Below are 12,217 nucleotides of genomic sequence, written 5' to 3' on the forward strand. Positions count from 1 at the left end.
AGCCAAAAGTCCCTGTCGCCGTCCCCCATGCCAATTCGCCTGTATCCAAAGGCCCAACATCAGGTCTGTCCTCCCACCAGACCAGTTCCATCAATGGGACCCTCTCCAATCGATTCCCCATCACACTACCCCACCAAAATTCTTTAACCTTCCCCTTCCCCCACCCACAGGCCTTGGTATCTGAGCTGCTCCTAGGACCCCCAGACAGTGGAGATGTGGGGAGGGCAGTGGTCCATCTCATTCCCGTTGACAGTGCCCCATACCTTCACAAAGCTGGGGAATCCCCTGACCCTTGGCACACAGATATCAATCCCATCTGAGCCAGTCCTCTCTCTCTCTCTCTCTCCCCCCACCATCCTGGAGAATGTGGCCCAGTTCAGCTAGCTGCTACAGTACACACTGCCCTTCACCTCTTCCCCAGGACTCCTGCTCCCACTTGTCCTTCAACGAGCTGTGTGCCCACAGCCAGGAGCTTCCCCCTCCTAGTTACCCTTGACCCTGTGTGTGAGTGGGTGGGACATGACAAGGGTTTGTAGGTGGTGGAATTGGGGTAAGAAAGTTTGGGTGAGACCTGGCAAAGAGAACGGTGATCATCCGGCCGGTGTGAGGCATTGAAGACGGAGTCAATGGGCAGTCCCCTGCCGGGTCCATCCCCCAGCATGTCTATCTCCAAAACTGACCCCGCCAGGTCCATCCTCAATATCATCCCCTGCCGGGTCCATCCACAATCCCGTCCCCTGCTGGGTCCAACCCCAAAACTGTCCCCCGCTGAATCTGTCCCCAATACCGTCCCCCGCCGGGTCCATCCCCAATTCTGTGCACGCCGCGTCCATCCCCAATTCTGTGCACGCCGGGTCCATCCAAAATCCCGTCTCCCTCCGAGTCCATCCCCAATCCCACCCCCCGCTGGATCCATCCCCAATCTTGTCCCCCACTGGGTCCAACCCCAATACCGTCCCCCACCTGATCCATCCCAATAACATCCCCCACCGGATCCATTCCCAAACGCATCCCCGCCGGGTTCATCAACATCCCATCTCCTGCTGAGCCAATCCCCAATGCCATTCCCAACTTGGTCTGTCACTAATTCTTTTGCCCGACAGGTCCTCCCACAAACCCACTGGTCTCTCCCCAAAGCCCCTGACCCCCACCAGGTCCATTTCCAAAGCCATTGTCCCCCACCGGCTGGTCCCCAAAGCTCCTGCCTCCCCACGGGATCTGTCCTGAAGCCCCAGCCCTCATGTCTGTCATGTCTGTCCTCCCACTGGACCGATCCTCTCGATCACCATTCAGAACTACCCCACCCCAATTCCCGAACCTCCCCCTTCCCCCACTGACAGGCCTTGGAACCTGAGCTGCTCCTGGGACCCCCAGATGGTGGAGATGTGGGGAGGGCAGTGGTCCAGTCTCCTTGCCGGTGGCAGTGTCCCAGACCTTCACCGAGCTGGGGAATTCCCTGACCCATGGCACCGGGACATCTGTCCCATCTGAGCCAGTTCTCTCTCTCCCCCCACCCTGGAGGCTGTGACCCTGTGTAGCTGGCTGCTACAGTACACATTGCCCTTCACCTCTTGCCCCAGGACTCCTGCTCTCACTTGTCCTTCGACAAGCTTTGTGACTACAGGCTGGACCTTCCCCCACCTTGCTACCCTTGGCCCTGTGGGCGAGTGGGTGGGCCATGACGAGGGGGTTGTAGGTGCTGGAATTGGGTAAGAAAATTTGGGTGCTAGCCAGGAGAGAATGGTGATCATCTGGCCAGGGAGAGGCATTAGGGACAGAGTCACTGGGCAGGGGTCAGAGTCTCAGGGAAACAAGGGCACTGGAATTGGAAGCAATCACAGCTCATGGAAAGTAGGAGGAAGAACCCTGGGAATATCTGAGAGTGGCGAGGTTAGTGCCGCGGTTAGAAAAACGCTGATAAGGGGCCAGCGAGCCGGGTTCAAATTTGACACTGTCTCTGGGGAGTTGTACATTCTTCCTGTGTCTGCGTGCATTTCCACCAGTTGCTCCTGGTCCTTCCACCATTTAAAACGTACCGGGGTTTGTAAGTCATTGGTGTAATTGAGTGGTTGTGGCTCAGAGGCTGAAAGGGCCTGTTCCCGGGCTGCATGTGTCAATCTTAAATCTTCATCCAAAATGATAGTCCTGCCTGTCATGAATTATTTAAGTATTCAACTCAAAAGTGTGGACAAGATAGACAACTCCGAAACCATCCTTTTGGCCCTTCTTTTCTGATGGCCAAGCTCCTTGCAAACAGTCCATATCCCTCTCATCCTTTTCATTCCACGGACCCATTCAACTCGCATTGCATTGTCAATCTCATGGCCTGTTGGAAGAAGTTATTTCCCTGTCTGGCAGCCTGATTTTGTTCCTCCGTATCTCCTTCCTGATGGTAGTGGGTCAAAGATGCTGTGTGCTGGATGTCTGCGGGTCTATTTACAGGCCCCATCCCTGGACAATCAGAGGCCCCTTGTCTCGAAGTCCCATCCATGTGGCCCCTCACTCATCAATCCCTCGTCGGAATACAACTACCCCCTCCTTACCTACCTCTACCAGCCCTTAGTATCCTCATGACAGTTCAAGGCACCTGTTATGTCGACCCTTGATGACCTGCGCCAGCTCTAATTTGGACCCTGGCCTCACCTAAACCATTGGAATAACCTGCGCCTTCTACCCTCGAGAGCCCGAGGGAATCCGCACCCTCAGCAGTGTCCTGCTGGTGCACCATCGAATGCCCTCCATCCCCTTCCACGGGTTCCCTGCTGTTATCAGGCTCCTGGATGGACCCCAACCTGGCAAAACTACCCATATTTTCACTGATCCCTCTGTACCTCTACATTCTGTCCAGGGGTCAGGGTTGTGCTGTGGGACTGGTGGAGAATAAAACAACAATATCAGGAGACAGGGAGCAGTGTAGAAACCCCCAGATCTGCAAGATGGGGAACATTGCAGAGACTCCCAACTCCAGGAGACAGGGACTAGCACAGAGACCCCCAGTTCTGGGAGAACGGCTGAGTTGTACACAAGTCTGGAAGTGGCTGGGCCCAGAAGTATACAATGCTATTTTCCAGGGTAAACTGGAACAAACACGAGGCAATGCACTTTGGTAAATTAGTCCGCTGTCCTCTTCACAGTCAGATCTGACTACCTGAAGGTGTCGGGGATCTGGCTTGGAGAGGCCGAGGCATGCAACAAAAAAATGGTCAGAGCCGATTGTAAAAGTCCACCAGAAACTGGGTCTGTGGGAATGACATTCCCTCTCAGTAATGGGGAAGAACCTGGTCATCAGGTGCAAGGTGCTCTCGGTACTGCTGCGTGTGATGCAGGCGTGGCCCATCCCACACACCTCTGCCCTGCCTATTACCAGAGCAGTTTCCCTCTTCATGTGGGGATCCAAAATGGATGGATTGGGAAGGAGGTCAATGTACGTCACCAGACTATGGTGTTATGAGCCCAAAGGTCCCTAAAACCCAGCAGCAATAGACATTCACCAAGACAAGTAGTTATTTAAAGATAAGTTGTTTTTAATTATCTTTAAACATGAAAACAGAATCAAACTTTAACTTATCTCTATTAACTTAACTAACCTTAATCCCCTTCTAAGTCTAAGTGCACGTGTATGATGTGTGTGTAAATTTAAGAAAAGTTATTTGGTTCACAGTTCAATCTCACTTCTCATTCTTCTAAGTTCATTGGTTCTAGGCAATTCTGATACTGTGCACAGAATTGAACACGTATAAAGTTCATCAGGCTTTTCCACTCAAGAAAGTTCCGTAGGTTTGCAGAGAGAGTTTTGTTGTTCCAGGATTTCCACAACTGAGCTACCACCATTAGTCACCTCAATGTCTCGCTGATAAAACTTGGCCCATCAGGGTTCTCCAGATGATAACTTCTTTCTTTCAGGCTAGCACTGTGGTCCTTCCTGTTTCATTTATTCCGAGAGTAACATCAGGCAGCTAGCACTTCCAGCGAGCACCTAGGATTAGGTGGAGGTTAAACATGTGGCTCAAGGGGTGGAGTCAGAGACTGGGTTTCAATTCTTGGACAACTGGGACCTTTTTTGGGGAAGCTGGGACCTATACCATAATGATGGGTGACATCTTAATCCCAGAGGGACCAGTCTCCTGGCGGGGGCATTTGCTAGGGCTGTCACGAGGTGTTTAAACGAGTATGGTTAGGGACAGGGTTTCAGGTTAGCCAGGACAGTAGGGTGAGGGTTAGTAGGGTAAGGAAAGAGACAAGTTTAAATAATTTGAGGGAGGAAAAGCAGGAAGTAGTAAACAGATACTGCAGTGAAAATTGTGAGAATGGTAGATAGGAAGATATGCAGAAGGTAGGATGTTGGAGATCCCTGAGTTGTATTTATTTTAATGCGAGGATTAATGTGGATTGACATGTGGCATTATGATGTGAGGCCATTAGCGAGACATGGTTGAAAGAAGGTTGTGACTGGCAGTTGAATGTTCCAGGATTTCGCTGCTTTAGATGTGACAGAGTTGGTGGATTAAGAGGGGGAGGTGGGCATTACATGTCAGGGAGGATATTACAGCAGTGCTGAGGCAAGATAGACTGGAGGGCTCGTCAAGAGAGGCAGTGTGGGTAGAGCTGAAAAATAAGAAGGGTGAGGTTATTATTATGGGGATTATTAAAGGCCTCCAAATGGGGAAAGGGAACTAGGAGAGCAAATGTGCAAATAGGTAAGATATGCAAGTGAAATAGGGTGGTGTTGGTTGGGGATTTCAATTTTCCAAATATTGATTGGGAAATGCAGTCAGTAAAAGGGCAGGATGGCTTAGTATTTATGCATTTTGTTCAGGATTGCTTTTTGCAGCAATATGTTGAGACGCCAACTAGAGTGGGAGCAGTGTTCGATCTGTTGTTTGGGAATGCAATGGGGCAGGTGACAGAGGTGAGCGTTAGGGAGAACTTCGGATCCAGTGATCATTTTGACATACTCTTAAGAACCTTAAAATGGAAATTAGAGAGGCAAAAAGAAGGGATGAGGTGTCCATAGCTAATAAGGCGAAGGTGAATCCTCTGGGTTTTTACTGATATGTGAACAGTAAACGGAGGGTTAAACATAGAATAGGTTGACTGGATGATGGGACCAGTGAACTATTTCAGGAACCGTATGAGATGGAGAAATATTGAACAAATTTTTCTCATCTGTATTCATGAGGGAAACGGACAATGGGCAATACAAGATAAGAGAGGCAAAGGGGTTAGTTATGGAAAGGATAAGGATTAGTAAAGTGAGAGGTTTGGAGCTTCTTGGGTCAATTCAAGTGGATAAGTCTCTTGGTCCTGATGGGATTTTTCCCAGGACTTTAAGGGAGGTCAGGGAACAAATAGCGGGGGCACTGACAACGATTTTTCAAAGATCACTGGAGGAGGGTGTGGTGCCGCGGGATTGGAGGGTTGCAAATATAGTTCTGTTGTTCAAAAAAGGCAGTAGGTGGAGTCCAAGTAATTATCGGCCAGTAAGTTTGACTTCCGAGTGGGGAAGATTATGGATGGTATACTTCGAGATAGTATGTACAAATATCTGGATAGGCAGGGATAGATCAGGGGCACCCAGCATGGGTTTGTGAAAGGAAAGTCATGTTTGATGAATCTTGTTGAATTTTTTTGAAGAGTTGACAAGAATATTGGACGAAGGTTGGGTGGTTGATGAGATCTATTTGAATTTTAGTAAGGCTTTTGATAAGGTTCTGCATGTAAGGTTATTTAGGAAGGTTCAGTCATTAGGGATTAATAGATAGTGGGATGGGTTCAGAAGTGGCTGGGAGATAGACAGCAGAGAGTCATGGTGGACAACTATATGTCATGTTGGAAGCCTGTGACAAGTGGAGTGCCTCAGGGATCGATGCTGGGTCCCTTGTTGTTTATCATTAATATTAATGATTTAGAGGAGGGTGTGGTTAACTGGGTAAGCAAATATGCAGACGATACGAAAATAGGGGGAGTGGTGGACAGTGAGGTAGATTTTCTTTGAATAAAGGATTTGGTTTGTTTGTAAAAGATGGCAGATGGAATTTAATGTTGACAAGTGTGAGGTGCTGCATTCCGGAAAAAAAAATACAAATAGAACATATGCAGTTAAGGGGAGGGGGTAGAGGAATGAAGAGGAACAGAGGGATCTTGGAGTTATGGAACAGAGTTCACTGAAGGTGGGTTCCCAGGTAGACAGGGTGGTTAAGAAGGCATATGACATGCTGGCCTTCATAAATCATAGCATAGGCTAGAGTGCAGCTGTTTAAGGCATTGGTGAGGCCATGTTTGGAGAATTGTGTTCTGTTCTGGTCTCCAAATTATACGAAGAATATAGATAAGGTGGAGAAGGTGCAGAGATTTATAAGAATGTTGCCTGGCTTACAGCATCTGGATTACAGGGAGAGATTAAGGAGACTGGGACTTTATTCATTGGGACGTAGACGAATGAGAGGGGACAATATAGCTATTTAAAATTATGAAAGGAATAGATAGACGAGACATAGACAGATACCTTCCCGTGAGGGAAGGGAAGGTTGGAACAAGAGGCCATGAGTTAAAGGTAAGGAGGCAAAACTTCTGGAGAAATTTTAGAGGATGCTTCTTCACTCAGGGAGTGGAGGCAGAATGGAATGATCTTCCGAATGAGATAGTTGCGGCAGGGTCCCTTCTGTCATTTAAGAGAAGGTTGGATGTGTAAATGGAGGTGAGGGGGTTGGAGGGATATTGGCGGAAATCGGGAGGATTGAGCTAGTGGAGTTGTTCTAGTGAACCGGTGCAGTCTCAAAAGGCCAACATGGCCTGTTTCTGCTCTGTAAATGGTTATATGGTTACATAGTGACACAGTTTTCATTTCAATGTCCCGTCTCTCATTACACAACTCTCTGCTCTCCACGTTCATGCTGCACATTTCTTCACTGCTGTTATGGCTGGACTCAGAAAATGTTTTTGATATTTATTCAACTTCAGTTTTGTATCTGCTTCATATCTCTGACCAAGCACAAATATTCTCACATCCTTTTGTATTTTAATCTTCATAATTTGTCCTAATAATAGACTGAAATCCTTCCACTTTTGCACAGGTCCAAACCGAATGGAAAGAAAAGTCTCAATCACCTGATTACATTGAAAACATTTCTCGGAATAATTGGAGATAAGTCCATTTAATTTATATGTCTTTGGCTTGGCTTCGCGGACGAAGATTTATGGAGGGGGTAAAAAGTCCACGTCAGCTGCAGGCTCGTTTGTGGCTGACCAGTCCGATGCGGGACAGGCAGACACGATTGCAGCGGTTGCAAGGGAAAATTGGTTGGTTGGGGTTGGGTGTTGGGTTTTTCCTCCTTTGCCTTTTGTCAGTGAGGTGGGCTCTGCGGTCTTCTTCAAAGGAGGCTGCTGCCCGCCAAACTGTGAGGCGCCACGATGCACGGTTTGAGGCGTTATCAGCCCACTGGCGGTGGTCAATGTGGCAGGCACCAAGAGATTTCTTTAGGCAGTCCTTGTACCTTTTCTTTGGTGCACCTCTGTCACGGTGGCCAGTGGAGAGCTCGCCATATAATACGATCTTGGGAAGGCGATGGTCCTCCATTCTGGAGACGTGACCCATCCAGCGCAGCTGGATCTTCAGCAGCGTGGACTCGATGCTGTCGACCTCTGCCATCATTTATATGTAGTATAGCAGAATTGATGTGGAGATTTTTATTTTTATATCTGGCATTAATCATATTTGTAACACTCTTGACACAATCCTGACCCTATTTCTTCTTGAATTTGTATATTTCAATCTTCACACCACTCTGAACAGCTTCTTTCTGAAATCGTCACATCCAAGCCCGACTCCCATCTTTCTCCTGACCTCTGCTATCCTGGTTTTGGATTTTCTCTCTGGAGAGCATCGTACATTTCATTGATAACTTTGGGTGTATTTCCCATCCAATTCTTTGTTCCATTTCACTAATTTTAGGTGGAGTCAATGTTGGTCCCTATCTTTCTCTTAAGAATGATCTAAGCGGGAGAAAACAGAAGGTCCCACTTGCCTCTCCGTATTTGTGTTTAATTGTTTGAAGAATTTCTTCCATGTAGCGTCTTCAAAATATCTTATACTCTGTCATAACATAAATTTAATATTCTATTGCCTCTGTTCATAGGCAATAACACATTTTGACATACTTTGCTTCCCCTCCTCCATTGTTGTCACATTCGTGTGGGTCCCACAGATTAAGAACCAGACCAAAGCGGAGGTACAAAGCACACATTTATTTCGGGGATGGAAACAGAACAGGGTTGATATGTTAGGCAAGCCTCTACACTTCTAATTAGGAGGGAGAAACCGACAGAGACGGGGAAATTACATGAACATACACATTCAACATTCAGGATCAAGGTGATAAAAGGTGAGGAGGAATGCAGTGGTCATTGTCAGAGGTACAGACAAGAGATTCTGTGAGCCAGATAGGTATACCCGCATGGCGTGCTGCCTCCCTGGTGCAAGGGTACGGGAATATCTCAAATCGGGTCCAGAGTATTCTGAAAGGAGACTGTGAGCAGCCTGATGTCTTGGTACATGCCTTATTGGGTACCAATGACATAGATAAAAAGAGGGAGGAGGTACTAAAAAAGGATTACAGAGAGCTGGGACAGAAGCTAAGAAAAAGGACCGCCAGGGTGGTGATCTCTGGATTGCTACCTGTGCCAAGTGCAACTGAGGACAAAAATGGAAGGTTAAGACAAATGAATGTGTGGCTCAGGGGCTGGTGTAAAAGACAGGGTTTTGGCTTCTTGAATCATTGGGATCTCTTTTGGGGAAGTCATGACCTTTACAAGAAGGATGGGTTACACCTAGACCCAAAAGGCGTCAATATATTGGCAGCTAGGTTTGGTACAGCCGTCGGATGTGGTTTAAACTAATTTGGCAGGGGGATGGGAACCTGTATGATAGGGCAAAGGACAGGAAAGATAAAATAGGAAAAGTTAGGTTGGGCAGGGAAAGTAAAAAAATCAGAAAGAGCAGGGAAGGTAAAAAAAGCTCATTTGAATGCTTTATATCTTAATGCAAGAAGCATTCGGAACAAGGTAGATGAATTGGCTGTGGACATTGAGACAAACAAATACGATTTGATTGGGATTACAGAAACATGACTGCAAGGTGGGCAAGCCTGGAAACTTAACATCCCGGGGTATACGATATTTAGGAGGGATCGGCAAGAAAGAAAAGGGGGTGGGGTAGCATTGATGGTGAGAGAAGGGACCGACACGATTGACAGAAAGGATATTAACTCGGAAGGTACCGAATCTATATGAGTAGAACTGAGGAATAGCAAGGGGCGGAAAACGTTAGTGGGGGTGGTATATAGGCCTCCAAATAGTAATGTAGAGGTGAGGGAAGGCTTAAAAAGAAATTAGATAAGGGAACAGCTGTCGGAGACTTTAATTTACATATTGATTGGACTAGCCAAATTTGTAAAAATACTGAGGAGGAGGAGTTCCTTGAATGTTTACGGGACGGTTATCTAGACCAATATGTCGAGGAACCAGCTCAGGAGCAGGCCATTTTAGACTGGGTATTATGCAATGAAAAGGGGCTAATCAGCAATCTTGTTGTACGAGGTCCTTTGGGTAGGAGCGATCACAATATGATCGAATTCATACTCGACATGGAGAGTGAAGAAATTAAAACCGAGACTAAGGTCCTGAATTTAAATAAAGGGAATTATGATGGTATGTGATGGGAGTTGAGTAAGATTGATTGGGTGGTGTTTATGGTGGGGGGGGGGGGGGGGTTGACCGTGGATAGACAATGGAAAGCATTCACAGATCTAATGGAAGAATTGCAGAAATCGTTTATACCAGTTTGGCATAAAAATAAACCAAAAAAGGTGACTCAACCGTGTATAACAAGGGAAATTAGAGACAGCATTAGGTCCAAAGAGAGAGCATATCAATTGGCCAAAAAAGTACCAAATCCGAAGACTGGGAACAGTTCAAGATGCAGCAAAGGAGGACAAAGGGATTAATCAAGAGGGTAAAAATAAATTACAAGAGTAAGCTTGTGCCAAACATAAAAACCAACTGCAAAAGCTTTTATAGATATGTCAAGAGGAAAAGATTGGTGAAATCCAGAGTAGGTCCTTTTAGAAATAGAAGTACCTTTAAAGAAATTGCTTGAGACAAATATTGAGAACAAAGAACATTTATTACAGCAACAATGCAAAGTTGGGTGCTTCCCCTTACCCTGGGAATACACACATACACTGGGGCTCACCCAACTTTTATACAGTAAATTTCAGTATCAGAATACCCTCCCCCTTACATTCTTCTGCCCCCTGGATGGGTTTGGCAGAGGCAATCCTTCCTGCCTACATGCAGTTTCAGTAGACTTGGAGGACCAGGGGGTATCCTGTCGGTGTCTTCGTATGCCATTATTCTCATTGTCCTTATTCACATCCTAGCCCTTGTCCCCATTCACACCTTCCCCACTCTCAGGGCTACAGTCCCTTCATCTGCAGGGTTCGTTAATCTTGTCTAGGATTTACTAGTTAAATATGCATACTTGATAAATCTGTTGTATGGCTTACTAATTATATTTGTATAACTTGCTAATACTGTCTAAGGTCTTCTAATTATTTATGCAAGCCTTGCTAATTCTATCTGGGGCTTGGCCACCCTTATCTCGTTCAGACTAACTCTACTTCTATTCTCAATTGTCTGTCCTTCTCTCCTTCATTCAGTGAACTTGCTGGTGGAGGAGATTCTTATCTTACTCAGACAGTGTCAGCTTCCTGCCTTCTAATATCCATGTCTCATGTTGTTTGCACTGGCTTCATTCATTTACTTATGTATCAATTTTATTTTCTTCATTTCTTCATGTTCATATTGCAATTTCAGTTTTTCTCATCTCCAACAGTCCCTTGCAGTCAGAATCCGGGGAATATATAATGGGGAATAAGGAAATGGCAGACCAATTAAATTCTTACTTTAGTTCTGTTTTCACAAGAGAGGATACAAATAACCTCCCAAGGATGTTGGGAAACATAGAGACTAATGTAAGGGAGGTGAAAGAAATCAGTATCTCTAAGGACATAGTCTTGGGGAAATTGAAGGGATTGAAGGCCGATAAATCCCAAGGGCCTGATAATCTACATCCTAGTGTACTTAAGGAAGTGGACATTCTGAATTATTTTCCAGAACTCAATGGACTCAGGATCAGTGCCCATGGATTGGAGGGTAGCTAATGTTATCCCACTATTTAAAAAGGGGGGTAGAGAAAAAGCAGGGAATTATAGGCCGGTGAGGCTTACATCAGTAGTGGGCAAAATGATGGAATCCATTATTAAGGATGTAATAGCGGAGCCTATGACTAGCAGAGAAGGGATCGGACAGAGTCAACATGGATTTACAAAAGGAAAATCGTGCTTGACAAATCTATTGGAATTCTTTGAGATGGTGACAGGTAATATAGATGGGGGAGAGCCAATGGATGTGGTGTACCTGGACTTCCAAAGGCCTTCGATAAGGTCCCACATAAATGTCTGGCATGCAAAATCAAGCCTCATGGGATTAGGGGCAAGGTATTGATGTGGATTGAGAACTGGCTGGCAGATAGAAGACAGAGTGTTGGGATAAATGGCTCATTTTCTGAGTGGCAGGCGGTGACCAGTGGGGTGCCACAGGGATCTGTATTGGGACCCCAGCTGTTCACAATTTACATTAATGATCTAGATGAGGGGATTAGATGTAATATCTCCAAATTTGCAGATGTCACTAAGCTAGGAGGGGTTGTGTGGATAGAAGAGGGGGTCAGGAAGCTCCAGTGTGATTTGGATAAATTGGGGGACTGGGCAGATACATGGCAAATGCACTACAATGTGGATAAATGTGAGGTTATCCACTTTGGTAATACAAACCGGAGGGCAGATTACTATTTGAATGGCAATAGATTGGGAGATGGGGAAGTGCAGAGAGACCTAGGGGTTCTTGAGCACCAGTCACTGAAGGTGAGCATGCAGGTACAGCAGGTGGTTAAAAAGGCAAATGGTATGTTGGCCTTCATATCAAGAGGGTTTGAGTATAGGAATAAGGATACCTTACTGCAGCTGTACAGAGCCTTGGTGAGACCCCACCTGGAGTATTGTGTGCAGTTTTGGTCACCTTATCTAAGGAAGGATGTTCTTGCAATGGAGGGAGTGCAGAGGCAATTCACGAGGCTGATACCTGGAATGGCAGGAATAAC

Source organism: Narcine bancroftii, unplaced genomic scaffold, assembly GCF_036971445.1.
Source record: "Narcine bancroftii isolate sNarBan1 unplaced genomic scaffold, sNarBan1.hap1 Scaffold_142, whole genome shotgun sequence".
Taxonomy (NCBI): Eukaryota; Metazoa; Chordata; class Chondrichthyes; order Torpediniformes; family Narcinidae; genus Narcine; species Narcine bancroftii.